Genomic DNA, 14,050 nt, shown 5'->3' with positions numbered 1-14,050 from the left:
AGGGTATTGGAGTATCCGGTGTTTGACCCTCAGACCTCTGTGGCAGAGGTGATGGGGTTTTTCTCTGGACATATGTCACTTCCTGATGGTGCTGATGGTAGTCTGCTGGTACTCAGAGCACACTGAAGGATTAGGCTCTCAGGAATCATGAGATATGGGGTTCTAGTCTGAAAAAGATGCCCCTTTCAAAGCAGCATTTACAAGTGTATTTTGTCTTTTTCCAGATCACTGCACAATGACACAGACAGGGGACAAGAGCTCTGTTGGTTCCAAAGGAGTTGCTGACTCTTAGGGCCTGATTCTGATCCGGTTAGTGAATCTTCCCGATCGAATCGGTTTGGAAATGGTTTCGCACCCACTCGAATCGGCAGAGTCTGACCAACCGAGTACGATGCATCCGTATGCTTCCAGATACGATTTGGTTGGATTCCCATTGACTTTAATTGGAGCCTATGTTCCTAACCGCATCATAATAGGGCCCTCAGTCCGGAAGACACGTTCCCAGTCTGATTCAGAAGGAGCAAATGCCATTAGGAGGCCTTCCTAACCGCATTGTAATCGGGCCCTAGGTGGGAATGCTTTCCTATCCGCATTGGAATCGGGCCCTTAGTATTTCCTATTCTGGTTGCTCTCCAGTCAGACTCCATATAATGAAGGAGGGTACAACATAAGCCTATAAGATTTTGGACCCAGGGAGATCCTATAATGAGGAAGCTAAAAATGGTGTGAATTAATGGAACAGAGTTGTTTGTTCAGCACAGGAGTGTGCACTGCATTGCTGGATTGCTCTGCTTGGACCATTTTACTTGGATAGAGTGGAGTTTCTCAGGAATATTCCTCGAGAAAACCCAAGGTACTACCCCCAACTGTCCCTCGTGCATGTATTTTTTCCTGGTTGTTCCTTATCATCTACATTATTCCAAGTGTCTTCTCTTCCCTTTATTACTTTCCCTATATGGAGTTCGTTTTTGGTGTATTTTACGAGGGGCTATTATATACGGAAATTGTCACTTATATTTCTGAAATGCTGTTTCACACTTTTAACTACATGGCAGGAATTACTGGATGTGATTATTCAGTGTTTTGATCCTAATAAAACGATTAAAGCTAAAGATCGTGAATTAAGGGAGAAGGGTTTGTTAAAACGATATCTTACATTTACACAGAATACTAATGCCAGGACATAAGAAATATGATTTTACACTTTGACTTTTCTTCAGTCACCCAGTTTTTTTGCAAATAAATGTTGGACAGTGTAGCATGAGCAAACTGTAGGCTTTGGATGATCCCACACACCTCGCAGAGCATCTCTACCACCACTTGCTAGAATTTAGTTTGTTCGCATATGTCTTCGGCGATAGTCTGGCTGGGGTTGAAGGAGAAGGCAGCATTGATTAACTGAATCTCCCTCTGCTTCTCAGCGTACTTTCTCTCCGCAAACTGCACAGCTTCATGAACACTGTGAAAAGTCAGCTGCTCTGGGTCTTTTCCAGAACCACACTGGATGAAGTAGCCACCCTCTTGAAGGGAACGTCTCACCGAAGAATTGCAAGTGGCAAGGAATATACGCACATCAATGTTGTTATAGTCGCTGTAGATCTCCTTTAGCATGAAGAGGCCAACCGTGTCTATGAACTGCATGGCTCCGCAGTCAATGATCAGGGAATGCATGCCAATCTTTGGCATGGGGAACTCAACTGAGTTCTGGTGTCTGCTGGATGATTTTGTGGCAATATATTTGGAGAAGAAACCACAATTAGTGGATTTAGCAACTGCCTCCTGAACTTTTCTGGCCTTTCGTTGCAATACAGCAATGTCTAAAGGGTTCACCTTTGTCTTCTCATAGAGCATATTCTTTGAATAGGCCTTGTTGGCATAATACAGGGAAGCATCAAAGCGAAAGATTTTGATATTTGGAATGTCGCTGAGCTCTTTGTATGTGAACTGGTCCTCATAAATCTCAGTGTCACTTACTTTACCCAAGAGGGTAGCTCTGGGCCTCTGGGTGCAGAAGATGACGCAGAGTATGGAGAAACAAACCCCCACCAGCAAACCAATTTCAGTGGAAATAAGAGAAGAGGCAAGCATGCTAACCCACCAGATGATAGTGTCGATTTTGCTGAGACGCCACATGTTTGGTGTGTCTGCAAACTTTCTCAGGGCCCCCCTGAGATTTGCAATTGTGATGACCCCTAAGATGCAATTCTGCAAGGAGTAGAAGAGTGGGGCAATGGCCAAAAGTGTTAGCAAAAGAACCAGGGCAGTGACCAAACCAGTGATTTGAGTCTTGGCTCCTGTTGATTCCCTAAGAAGTGTTTTAGCCAATGCTGCAGAGCATGCGAAAGAGTGGAAGAAAGATGGGATGAAGTTGCACATGCCTATAGCAAACATCTCCTGATTTGCCCTGGTCGGGTATCCATGCTTTTTGCCAAACATCTCAGCCAAAGAGACCGACATAGCAAAGCTGATGACAGCTATGGGGAAAGCATCTGAAGCTAAGCTGGGAATGAGGCTAACATCTGCTGCCGTGGGTGGCAGAAAGCCTGTGGGGATCTTTCCACAGACTGAAGAATTGTATTTTCCCTTGAAGTTAAAGTAGTGGGAAACCAGTGTGGCCACAACAAGGATCAAAAACTCCACAGGGAATGGGACCCTCATTTTGCTTTTGAATCGGTCATTGATCTCCTTGACAGGTACGATGACAGCCAATGCAACAATGCTGGTAATGAGGTCACAGAGATGTGTCTTCTTAATGTATGTGAAGATGTCAATCCAGGTGAGTACAAGGGCCCCTGCTCCATCATGGCTTGGAATTTTCAGTCCAAAGAGATATTTCACCTGGGACGTGCGGATTGTCAGGGAAGATCCTGTCACAAATCCGCTCAGCAGTGGCTCAGACAAATACACAGCTATGAAGCCCAGCTGGAACATCCAAAATAGAATCTAAAAATACAAAGTTAATTATGTTAAACTATCAAAATATAGAAAGACGTTTTAAAAGTCATTGTAGGTGCAAGAAGCACAAATAAATTAAGTATTGTATGAAATTATGCAATACATTATATAGCAAGGTCCTCCCAACAACCGCATGCTGAGCACAGCCGAAGGTCAAGGGCAGTGAAGAATGTCCGCCTGCATAGGGCTTCGTTGGAGAAGGTTACTGGGACCAACCGCAAGAGTCAACAGCCCACCTTCAACCATGAGCCGGCCTGGATCTCCGGTGTGTCCCTCTGGAAAGCTCCAGAGGTCAGACTTTCAAAGGTTTGACAGAGAGCTCATTTTGAGACAAGCCAGCGACTTCTCACCAAATCCGGACTGGCTGAGAGCTTCAAGGGACCCCCAGAAGTAAAGCTCCTGACAAGTTTCTAAGTCTGAAGTAAAAATCTTTGACCGAGACCTACTGCAACTAGTAGCCATGCAGGTCTCCATCGTGGTCGGCCTGAAACTTTGACTTTGTCCCGGTCTAGTGCGACCAGATGTCCCAATAGGTGCCATAGGTTTCTATGTGCTAAATAGTGCTAAATCTTAAGAAATGTATATCTCTGGTTTTAAAGATACAAATATTTCCTCCAGTCGACGATCGTCCACTCTACAACATGCAACTCTACTGTGAGACACGCCACTCCTCTGTCTAACATGCCGCTCCACTCTACAATACCGAAATCCACTAATTAGTGTAATTTTGAGAGTGAGGTTACAGCAGAGGTGCGCGACTCATCACAATTTGAAGGTGGAACATAAATTATACATTTCGGCAGCGGTTCTGCGATGGATAAGCAGACCCGGAAGCTCAATCACGTGTTATATTTGGGTGGCAACAAGCTGAAGGAAAGGTTGCAGCCACCATATTATTTTACTTTTTTTTATAAACTATAAATTCAGTGAAAAAAACAAAGGTTAAAGTAACGTTATAGTTAGGTGAAAATATCAGTTAAAACAAACAGTTTTAAACTAACCAAATCACTGAAATAAAGCAGTTATAGTCATCTCAAGTAACTATAACTTGTGACCTCACTGAACTATAACTCCTCCCTTGCCATGCACAGTCAGTTACTCTATATTTTATAATGCTTATGACATGTTAAAAGTGATGTAATTGATGAGGTATTTAGCGGTGCATGGTGAGGGCACATTCTGCATATATTTGTGTGTATAATACTTCTATTATGAATACTTCAACATATAGTATAGTGCACATAGTATTCAATACAATAGACTTAAAAATGATAGGTAGAAATACATTAAATATACACAGTTTTAAGAAAAAATACAAAGTGTCTTGACCATAGACATTTAGAAGGAGCTCACTAGAGGATTTTTTTTCGCCAACTAAAACTAGAAAAAGTTTCATCTTCATGCTGATGCGAGAGACACTAAGGGCCTCATTTATGAGGCCCCTTGCAGCACTTTTGTTCCGCCGGAACGTCACTTTTTTTAATGTTCCAGTGGAGCAACATTCCACAGCATATTTACAAGGCCACGTAAAGCCACTTTACGTGGCCTTTCGTGTCCTTGCAAATATGTGCACCTTTCACACAGAACACAGCGTGAAAAGAGTATTCCATGGGTGTTGCTGTGGGTGTTCCCACCCAACAACTGTGGAATCCAAAGCATTCCCGTATTTATGAGATATCAAAAACCTGGAAATGCGTCAGAATCCAACACCACCCTAGGGGTGACATTAGGAAGTCGCAACGAGGAGAAATGGTTTCATTTCTCCTAGTTTTTTCCTTTTTCTATGTGTGCTGCAATCTGCACACATAGGAAAAGGAAATCGCCTGAATTGATTGATTTTGTGCAGGAAGGTGTCCCTTCCTGCACAAAATCAATCAGCCCCGCAATGCAGGCACCCTTGCACCATGGAGCAAGGGTCCCCGCGTTGGCACATGGCAGCACCATTGTGCGCCGGCACAGGGGAAAAGGACAGGAATGCACCATATCACATATATATGGCACATTCCTGCACTTTTGTTTTGACGCAGGGCAGCGCATCAAGTTTCCTTGTGGTACTGCCCTGTGCCATAACCTCAGAAATTAGGCCCTAACTTCTTTGATAAAAAAGGTTTAAACTTATTTGTAAGAAGATGGACCATATACTGATAGTCCTGTGTTTTCCCTCCGTTGACTGCCCACTATCCTCTTCCTAACTGACATGACATTAAAGACAGACCTGAAGACACTGCACCTGCCCACAGCACACCCCACTATGGGGAAATACATTGAGCAACCTTTTGTTGCAAGTTATGTTTGTTGTTTATTGTTTCCATTGGATGCAGACCTATAGTGCAACAGATTGTTGAATAAGCGTTATTGTGTCATGGGGATCTCAAGTACATATGTGAATAGCGCATTAGTGCTCGGAATATTCCGAACGACACAAATGTAATGTTATGCTTAACAAATGAACTCTGATTCCTGTGACATAGGCTTACGTAATGCTACATGTGTTACTTTGATGCAAAACCACTGCAATTCAAGCGGCAGGTAAATAAAACAGTATTTCCTCATCAGGAAAGGCTACGGCCGCAACCATTGATTAACAGGGGCGGCCGTCTCAGGTAAACACGGTGAGGCGGGGCAGCGCACAGCCGATGGGAAGCTGAAGGACAACGGAATAGGTATTATTTATTTATTTATATAGTTATTGTATATTTTGAAACCTTTCTATGTCACAAAATTGTCACTCTTCAAAAATGAGGTTCTATGTTCACTTGTGACACTGAGCACTTCTTTTGATCAACTTTATTACTAAGTCTAAATTGTTATATAAACAGCATATGTTCTCAAATGTCGTGTTGTTTGTAATTATGATTCTCTCTTTGACATACCTTTACCCATGATTATTACCATTGAGTATAACCATTACTAGATATTAAATACATTGTCCACAGGAACCGCTATTCCTTCTTACCCAATATCAAATTAGTCACCTTAGGGACAGAGTTGGGGCTTCTTCTCCATCTACCCCTCCTCTCCCTTATCTATTTTCCCAGATTATTGAACCACAAGAGAAAGCAAAGGAAAGCCAGGATAAAAGAGAGAAGGACCTTTTGGATATGTTCCCAGTGCCATCCAAGGGACCTGGGGGTAAAGCCATAGATGCACCCAGAATTAGAGTAACATCTGCGGGACAGCTGTTGACAGAAACTCAACGTGCAAGCAAGAGCTGCCATGTGACTGACTGAAGTAAAGCCCCTGACAGAGGGGTGCAAGCAACTAGGGAAGAAGCCAATCTGAATACTGTGATCCAGTCAAAGTTGCATACGAGATCCGTTTCAGATCCTCATGAGCACAGCCCACCATTACGAGAGGGGGTCTAAAATAAAGCGCAGAGCAACTGTGCAGAAAGCCTTTCACTTACACTCATTCAAGTTACACTGACAATGAGGATTGGTGAATAAGATATCATTGTGTACCATGATGTGTGCAGGCATGACAGCGGCATTATCAATAAAGGCAATGTCAGTGTATACCATAACCTATGTCCGCATAACAAGGTCAATACCAATGTCATGTCAATGAATGCGTTGAAGTATGCCCACGTAACAGTGTCGGTTCTGATGAAAACACTGTCAATGTATGTCATAATAAATGCAAGCATTACAATTTTGATACCAGTGGAAACTATGTCATTGTACACCATGATCGAGAAACACATAACAATGTCAAAATTAGTAAAGACAACATCAATGTACGCTATGACAACTGCACACACAATATTAAGGATGTCGGTAAAAATTATATCAATGTCTGCCACATTATTCATAGGAGTTCTAGCGAACTCGTATCATTGCTGTTGGATTCACCCAAGGGGAACTCCCCAACAACCCCGAGTCAGAGATACGTGGTTAGACAGGCCCTGAGACCCTAATCCACGGTTATCGAATGACAGGTCACAGGTGGAGTCTCGATTAGCCCAAAGACAAATGCGCACAAAGGGAAAACCCTGATCGGTCCCATAGATAGACAGTTGCACCACAACTGGTCCAAGGAAATTGGCCCTAATAAAACCTGTTTGGCCAGAGGTGCACATTCCCCCAAAATACCACAAAGCTAGATGCCACATGTAGATAGAAACACTCAGCCAATCAGAACACCACATGCACAGGACACATATTGATCGCACGCTCATCCCAATAGACATCTGGACACATACACACTGGCCCACACTAGCTCTCCCTGAGGTCGAGAGCCATCTGCCCCCTGATCAGATGACCAACATTTGTATTTATGACTGAGATGCTTTTCCAAGAATTGTACCTCACGAGATGTATATATTGTCAGACTAAACTTTGTACAGTGAGAGACTATCTTGTGACTCAACTCTGTTAACTCTCTTATGGCCGCTGCGTTTAATTAAACCAACTTGTTTTTGTTTTGCCAAACCCCTCTTGTCTTTTCATTAATTTAAGGTAAATTCATATTTGAGCAACAGGATTCTTTCCCCCGTTCTTCTCCCCTTGAAGAACTACCCCATGGTATGAGGGGGAAATTATGGTCCATGTTACTTGGGTACCCTCTGATGAGTACTGAGAAACAGTTCCCACATTTAAAGAAAGATCCAAATCAATTTCAATAGGAATTGCATAGTGAGCTTGAAGTGTACCGAACAAATTGGGCAGATGTGAATCTGTTGTTGATGTGGATAGTGCAGAGTGAAGAAGAGTTGAATGCAGTGAAGTGTTGAATGTGGTTGTGGAAGTGTACCCAGTGAATACAGAGATCAGACCAAGAATTCACAATGTAAACAAAATAAGGGGCAAGCACCGGCAAATTATTTAGACAGACTTAAGGATGTGTTTGAAAGATATTCAGGCATTGACTGTCTGATGGTGGTGGCTCAGGAAGCTGTAGGTCCTCCGATTGTTATTAAATGTTAGAAGCCAGTTGGTTGATGATTATCTGCAATGGATGGCAGAAAAAGAAACTGGCAGTTAGTGACTGTCGCCTCACAGGAACGAAAGAAAGAGAATTCTGAACCTAAATTGATGTAATTGAAGTTCCAAAATATGCAGAGGTCGATTAAGTGGACAGGATGAGGAACAACCCAAATGAATGAAAGAAGAGAGAGGGAAGAGGAGGACAAGGAGATGGAAGGCATGAAGGGGGACTAGACCTTTGACACTCTTCAAACATACACAAATGCTACTCAGCATGATCCATTGGGTCTGTATAAAAACTTTATTATTTTTGACAAGCAAGTGTACAGGCAAATCAGGGTGACGGGCACCTCATTCATCCCCAGCAATGCTAATTTGCATATGGGCTGGTGGGAGGAGCAGGTTCTCATTAAGAAAATGCGCTGATGAAAGGACTCATAATGGGGTCCTGTGGACCTGGTACATCAATGATTTGTTTATAATTGGGAGGGGGTCCACAAGCTCCGCATAACAGTTTGTCAAAAATATCAATGATAGTTCTTTAAACTTAGCAAAACCAAAGGAAATGATGGACGGAGTGTTGAACATTGCAAGCACTCACCCCCAGTCAACTGATCTGGGTTTAATCCATCACCGTTCTTTAGCCCACTCTGCCATCCCAGTTCAGACATGGCCATATGCAAATCAGTCTGACCCTGTGCCTCATGGGAACAGTCCAGCCCGAACTGCCAAGCAATGTCTTCCCTGGACCGGAAACAAGCTTTCTAGGACCGGTTTCTGGCATTTCAGCCGTCTTCAGCCAGGCTTGCTTGAATCCAGTGGCAAAGTGAGCAAGGGACTCACGTCTGAGCATACCCTGCCAACTTATGGCGAACAAAGCAAAACCAAAGGAAATGATGGACGGAGTGTTGAACATTGCAAGCACTCATCCCCAGTCAACTGATCTGGGTTTAATCCATCACCGTTCTTTAGCCCACTCTGCCACCCCAGTTCAGACATGGCCATATGCAAATCAGTCTGACCCTGTGCCTCATGGGACCAGTCCAGCCCGAACTGCCAAGCCATGTCTTCCCTTGACTGGAAACAAGCTTCCTAGGACCGGTTTCTGGCACTACTAGGGTCATCAGATGAACACACAGTCTAAGAGGGGCCTTTGAACAAACCACAATGGTGCTTCTGGGGCTTGATGATGATGGATTATGCATAGGGATAAAAGGATTTTCCCCACCTGCCTCGATTTTGTGCTCTATTACAAGTAAATAGTAAATTGTGATAGCATATCAACTTAAAGGTATTGTAGAAAAGGATGTAAGAGCTTTAAACAGTATACCGCTGGTTAGATACACAACACTGTTTATATTTTATCATGATGAATGTATTTTTATTGATTTTTATATGTTTCATGTGAGCAATGATCAAAAGTATTTTTTGTATATCTAGCACGTAATAATGCCTGTGAATGGGTAAGCTTAATTTACAGCAGTGTTTTGCGGGATAAGAATTGAATTGAATTTCATATTAATTCCTGTTCTCCTTGTAAATATTTATGATGCAGATTTCTACGTGCCCCATACATCAACAGTGATTATCTTAACTGAAGTATTTCTCTGCTGTTATAGTTATGAAGTAGAATGTAAAAAAACTTAGAAATTCACTAACAAATCAAAGTCTACAGGGTCATTATAGTTAAGTTCAGATTTTACACAAATAAAATCATAGAAATTCAGAAGTTATAGTTATGTCAGGAAACTAGAACTTGTGCCCCAGGGTAACTATAACTCGCGCCCTCGCTATGCACAGTTTTCTCATCAATAATTTTATTGCAAATGTTGCAGTGATATTTCAATTATGTTATAGAAGACATGACTGATGCAGTATCTGGGGTAATTAGCAGTGCAAGGCAAGGGCGTGAGTTATAATTACCTTAGGGCACAAGTTATAGTTTCTTGTGATAACTATAACTATAAAATGCTGACTATCTATGGTTTTACGTATGTAAAATCCGAACCTGTCTAAAACGTCCTTGTAAACCTTGTTTTTTAGTGAATATCTACAGTTTTTAATGTTATTTCCTAAGTATAATGTCCTTGTAAGCATTGTTAAAAAAAACTCACGTTTTTAAAAAAATGTAAAGTAATATCTAATTACCATTCGTTAATCCAACCACCCCCATGCGTGATCCTGCAGCGAACCACTGCATACAGCCAACCCTACGCTACGCAAAGGCTCTGGGTATGCACAGTGGGGTGTTGGCAACAGGGCTTGATTTGCAGCCAGGGCCTGCAGCCAAATCCTGCAGTCAGCCAACCCCACGCTGTGCACAGACTTTAGCCGTGCCAGAGTGGGATTGGCCACAGGCCCTGGCCTGCAGCCAGGCCCTGTGGCCAAACCCCCAAACCCCCTTTTAGGAGGAGGGGGCATGTAGACCCCCTCCCTGGGCCACTTTTTGCCCCAAAACCCCATCTCCTGGGGCCCGGCCACATATTTCAGGTTACAGGTGGGATGCTGCTCCACTCCTCAGGCCGAATTCAAGCTCATGGACCCCATCCATGGGGTATGGCACCATATTTAACGGGGAGGAGGGCACGCTCCCTTGCCTCCCAGGCTTCTTTTATCCCTGGGAACCCCATCTCCCGGGCCAGCCAACAAAGGGTGGGTCCCGTGGTCTCCAGCCTGGGCACCCACTACACTATATTTGGAAGCAGCGGGGGAGCCTCAAGGCGACCACAGCCTCAACCAGCTCTCCTCCTCTATTGACAGCTGGCATTGCTTTCGCCTACAGGGAGCAGCTAAAAATGCCGTTCCCTGCAGGCGGAAGTAATCTTTTAATCTGCTACCCTACCCGCAGGCATTTTTCATGCTCCTGTCCACTGGAAGTAGAATTGGTGTTTGCTCCCGCTTGGAGGGAGTTTCAACCACACCAGTTTTTTACTTTATTTTGCCACAGATCCTCTGTGAATTCAGGGCTACATTTTTTAAAAAGTGAAAAGTTTGGGGCCCCAGGCGTGCTCCTATAGGATCCCAAGACCAGGCCTAGGGGTCAGGGTATTCCTACCCTTCCTCCTTCTGGGGTTTTTGCCTTTTTTCTTGGGACTCAGCTGAGTCTGGTCCCAAGATGACTGCCACCACTTTGTGTCGGAGGTGTTGGCAGCCAATCACAGCATTTATGATGGCGCGTGGTTCCAGGGATTTATCGCTGTGGATCCGCGTCTCTAGATTTACATAAAACTTTTTTTTAATTTAACTCTAAAACTACTGAACATATTTACGCCAAATTATAAAAAGCACTCTTTCTGGACTAAGAGATAACTTTCTGCCAAATTTTATGTAATTCTGTTCAGCGGTTCGGGCTGTATTTGTATTAAAAATCCCTGAGGAAAAGTCTATTGAGAAAATGTGCTTTTGGACCCCTTCCTTTTTCTCGGCCCGCTTGATGAATCACCCCAAAACTGTCTAAACAGTAGCTGTAGTGAGTGGCAAATTAGTTTTGAAATTTTTGTGAAGATTTGTTAAACGGCACCAAAATTATTAGCAAAACAAAAAATGCTTATCCTACAGGAACTAGGGCCTAACTATAACCACCTTTTGGCAACCGCCAGTAGGTAATTTTTGTTTTTATGTATGAATTCACTTAAAAAAACAAAGGTTACAGGGACGTTATAATTAGGCTCAGAATTCACTTGTACAAAACCAGTGAAATTCAGCAGTTATAGTTACCTGGGCTAACTATAATTTACACCCCACAATGCATTGCTTATGACTTCACATATAACATCACTCATGACATGGTCAGTGACATCATTGCTGACATCTGAAATGACATCACTGATGACATCATCCAGTGATTGTGAGTGATTATTAAACGTTTATGAGTATACTAAGGTACTACAAAAGTTAAATTATACTTTGTGTACTACTAATGAGTGATACTATTTCTAACGTATTATGTTAGTGGTTGTGTGACTGGATGCATTTGTGTCTGGGTTGCTCACACAGTTGAAATGAATGAAATTATATGAAATGGGTTCTTATAAAGCGCATGGCTACCCGGGAGCATCTATCAGTGCCCATAGAACTAGGAAAAGTTTGCAGTCATCAGATAATTGGGCAGCATCCGGACCATCTAGGATTCAGGAAAACGCAGCAGTCACCCTAAGTATTAGAGTTCGCGTAGCGTCACCGTCGTCGTCGTTGTCATCAGAAAGAACGATTGCCAGCCTCTCTATTCTACTGTGTATTTTTATAAAAAAATCAAAAGCTAGAAGATACATTTTGTTATTTTAATATGGTCGTGATTGGTTGGTTGAGATCGTCCGATGGAATCTTTTGGGGATTTTGGTACAGTTCAAGGGGTGATGTCACAAGTTCATTTAAAGTCAGTCCGTTCTGGTTTACTGTGAAAGTCTATTGTCTCTCGTCTTGGCCGTCATCCCACAGTGTCCTTGCCTGGGCACATGTAGATCATAGTTCACGACGAGGTCTGGAGGACTTTGTTGCTTCTGCACACTTCACTCCATGCCTCGTGGGACAGTGGCCACTTCGTCGTGTGGCGTCGGCGGCCATTTTGGGTTTTAGGCCCAATCGCCAACTTAAGCGAAACAAACACAAAAGAGTAACTAATGCATAGAAATAATAAATCTAATGCTAACCCCTTACTAATACCTCTATGTGCTTGTATTTATCTAGCGTATAGCAACATTTAAAGCATTTATATTCACCCTTTTGGTCCTCCTCTTGAGCAACATTACAAAGACATCACAAAGCAACATATATCAAGCAATATTTTATTTATTACATATACTACTGTTAATATGCATAAGGACTTTAGTCATAAAGGTTATTTAGCCATGCAATATGCAATCCCACGTGTAATTTGGTTATTAGTTTTGTTGGTTTAATATACATGCAAACTCATTTAATAATATTATAATTAATAGATTATTCAATTAGTATTTTCATGGAGAATGGGGGAGGTATACAAAATTTTGTACTACCCGCTCCATCAATCCCCCCTTTGGTGATTTTATCACCACACCATCACATTTTGTATTAATTTGTCAAGAAAGTGAAATGAATTCTTTTAATTAGTTTACATCTCTGGTTCTCCAATTTCTTCTCTTCTGGCTGTTTTACACATACTTTCTTTCATTTCTTCTAATTCTATTTCTTCAAATTCCCTCTCCTGTCTCTTATTCTGTCTTCTTTTCAAATTTTCTCTTTTTAACTTTTTCTGTATTTTCTTCCTTTTTTGACACAAACATCCTAGTCTTAAAATGAATACTATAAAAATCACACATGTTAATGGAAATAAGATCCTACCTATAAAAGTACTACCTACGTTTATCAGGAAATCTTTAATAGAAGAAAGTTTCTTCCCAATCTTTTCCCAAACACTTTCTACCTCCAGTGGTGTAATTTTCTCATGCAATTCAGTTATATTTTTTATGTAAATTTTCAGATCTTTACTTTCGTCTGGAATGTAAGTACAACAATGTTGAACTTTCAGCATTCCACCGACTCCACCCTCTTTTGCCAATAATATATCAAGGGCAAGTCGATTTTGCATTACCATAGCACGCATGGCAACCATTTCAGTATTTACCAATAAAAATCCTCCAGCGGTGCTTGTTGACAAGCGATCCACTACTGTTAATAGTTTTCTAATTTTGTGTGCATTCAGAGATATTCCCACTGCTGGTATCAATGCTCCAAAAATGTCTCCTACAATTTCTGACCAAGATTCTCTTTTTCTACGTGCTAGATGACTACCTAACTTATGTACACCATCTTCTCCACTTCCCATGTGGAATATCTGTGGGAAAACCAGACCTACATAACATGTGCCATACCAATGGTCTGGCAAACGATAATATGCCTTGTTCCCGCAGATAAAATATAACCCAGGAAAAACTGGATCATTTCCTCCTTTAAATCCCCATCCACCCATGATTCGGTATGTATCATGGCACTCACTGTTACCTACAAAGTAATTATCATATGCAGTTTGATCCCTTCTAATACATAACTTCCCTTGATGGGGCCAATCTAAAGCTCATAGTTGGACTAGCTTCTCCCTTCAAGTGTTTTTCCATTTCAACATCCCAGACTGTCTTTTCATCCTTTCTCTCAGATGCTTTCTTTTGCATTTTCAATCTCCTTTCTTCAACCAT

The 14,050-nt window shown here is 42.1% G+C and overlaps 1 pseudogene; it reads right to left on the bottom strand.

The window, feature by feature from the left end:
- Window positions 1-1,323: 1,323 nt before the first annotated feature.
- The window catches only part of LOC146811123 (sulfate transporter-like), a 64,602-nt pseudogene continuing 51,875 nt past the window's right edge, over window positions 1,324-14,050 (bottom strand).

This window comes from Triturus cristatus, chromosome 7 (genome assembly GCF_964204655.1).
Source record: "Triturus cristatus chromosome 7, aTriCri1.1, whole genome shotgun sequence".
Lineage (NCBI taxonomy): Eukaryota > Metazoa > Chordata > Amphibia > Caudata > Salamandridae > Triturus > Triturus cristatus.
Note: the sequence above shows the minus strand (reverse complement) of the source record. Positions and strands in the feature narration are given on the sequence as shown.